Source organism: Macaca fascicularis, chromosome 10 (genome assembly GCF_037993035.2).
Source record: "Macaca fascicularis isolate 582-1 chromosome 10, T2T-MFA8v1.1".
Lineage (NCBI taxonomy): Eukaryota > Metazoa > Chordata > Mammalia > Primates > Cercopithecidae > Macaca > Macaca fascicularis.
In genome coordinates, this window is record NC_088384.1 from 39990151 (window position 1) to 39992500 (window position 2350).

Consider the following 2350-nt stretch of genomic DNA (forward strand, 5'->3'; position numbering starts at 1 on the left):
CCGGCGTGTGTCCTGGGGTCGACCAGAGGGCCCTGGGTGCTCCGTGTCTGGCTGCGATGGTGGCGATTTTGGGGACAGATGCCCGTGTCGCGGGTTCCCTGGGCCGGCGGCGTGGTCGGTGACTCGACCTCCTGTCTCCTGGGGAGGTATATGTTTCACTCCGAGCCGGCATTTTGGGCCACCGGGTTATTGCTGACACGCTGTCCTCTGGCGACCTGTCGCTGGAGAGGTTGGGTCTCTTGGATGCGTCGCGGGTCTTCGGCCTCCCGGTGACCCGGCTAGCCGGCCCTGCTCGTGCTTGAGCCGCCTGCTGGGGCCCGTGTGCCCGGTCTCTCATGCATCCGAGCGTCCCAGCTCCCGGTGCCGCCTTGGGTCCGGGTCTCTGACCCACCTGGGGGCGGCGGGGAAGGTGGCGCGGGCTTACCGTGCCACCGTGCGCTCCCCGCTGCGGGCACCTGGGGCGGCCGTGACAACCCCACTCCCGCTGGCTCCGTGCCGTGCGTGTCAGGCATTCCTCGTCTCTGCCGGGTTGTCTGCCGCCCCTGTCCTGGGGCTGGGGATGGCCAGGCTGATCTGCTCGCTGGCCTCTGGGGAGGCTGTGGCTGGCCGGCCGACCCTGCTCCGGGGATGCTTTCCCTGATCGATGTGGTGATGTCACGCTCTCCCGGGCCGGGACCGAGCCGCGACGGGCGAGGGGCGGGCATTCGTGGTGAATGAGACCCGTTCTTCTCGTCCCGCCCGCGGGGTTTCCCCCGTCTCCCATCCCCGCCTGTGGGCGGTGCGTTGGGAGGCACTGGGGTGCGGAACCCGGCCCGACCTCGCTGTCCCGACCCCGCCGCCTGCCTCGTGGCGTCCGGCGTGGGTCGGCGGGGGTCCTCTGACGCAGCAGGCACCCCTCGCTTTCGCCTCTTGTGGTCGTCGCCTCGTGGGCCGCCCCCCTCCGCGGCGGTGGGGGTGCTGTCCCGCTGGCCCGCCGTGCTGCCCTCTCGGGTATTGCACGAGCGCTGGCTCCGCCTGGGCCTTTGCGGTGCTCCTGGAGCGCCCCGGGCTGTCTCTCAGGTGCCCGAGGCCGAGCGGTGGTGTGTCGCTCCCGCCCCCAGCGCCCCCTCCTCCGGTCGCCGCCGTGGTGTCCGCGCGTGGGTCCTGAGGGAGCGCGTTGGCTGTGCGGGTCGAGGCGGTTGAGTGAGACGCGCCCCTCCCACGCGGGGAAGGGCGCCGCCTGGTCTGGCGAGCGCACGTCCCGTGCTCCCCTCTGGCGGGTGAGCGCGGGCCGTGTGAGCGGTTGCGGTGGGCTCGGGCCGGCCACGCGTGCGCCGGCCGGCCGCCGAGGGGCTGCCGTTCTGCCTCCGATCGGTCGTGTGTGGGTTAACTGGAGGCGCCTTGCCTCACAGAAAGGAGGTGGGTGGACGGCGGGGGGCCTTGGGGGCTGTGCGCACGCGCGCCGGCCGGGCCCCTGCCCTGACCGCAAACGCTCAAGGTTGCCGCAGGTTTCTTCTCGCGCCGCAGGCCCCCTCCCTTCCCCAGGCGTCCCTGAGTGCCTCTGCGGGCCCGACGAGGGGCGACTGGCGGGTGGGGAGCGTGACCCACCCTCGGTGAGAAAGCCTTCTCTAGCGATCCGAGAGGTGTGCCTTGGGGTACCGGATCCCCCGGCCCGCCGCCTCTCTCTGTGTTGTGGTAGCGCTGCCGTAGCGACTCGCCTGCAGAGAACCCTCCTCCTCCGCTGTCCCCGCCTCGACGGGATGAGGTGGGGGGACAGTGAGGGTTCCGCCGGACCCCGCGGTGGGGGCCGAGCGCGCGGCTCGTCGTCTACTGTGGCCCGCGCCTCCCCCTTCCGAGTTGGGGGAGGATCCCGCTGGGCCGGGCCCGACGTCCTAGCGGATGGGAAGGCTGCTGCGAGCGGCGGGTGCGCGTGGCACTCCGTCTGGCGCGCGACGCCGCTCCCCGCTGTGAGCCGGCTCTCCGCCCGCTCCCGTGCCGAGCCGCGACCGCTGCCGATGACCGCGTTCGCGTGGCGCGGGGTGTGGGGCCGCCTGGTCCTTGGGGAGCGAGCCGTCCCCACGGGGCGGCGCGCCGGTCTCCCGGAGCGGGACCGGGTCCGGGACGGACGAGAAACGGGCGACATGTGGCCCCTGGTGTTGGGCTTGTGGCTGAGGTTGCTTCGGGGCCGCCGGTGGTGGGACCCGGGGCTCGTGAGGGGGTTGCTCGGTGGGCTGCCCAAGGGCCGTTCGGCGTCCCAGGCGGGGCGCCGCGGGACCGCCCTCGTGTCTGTGGCGGTGGGATCCCGTGGCCGTGTTTTCCTGGTGGCCCGGCCGTGCCTGAGGGTTGCTTGCCCGAGTTAGCCCCCTGCGGG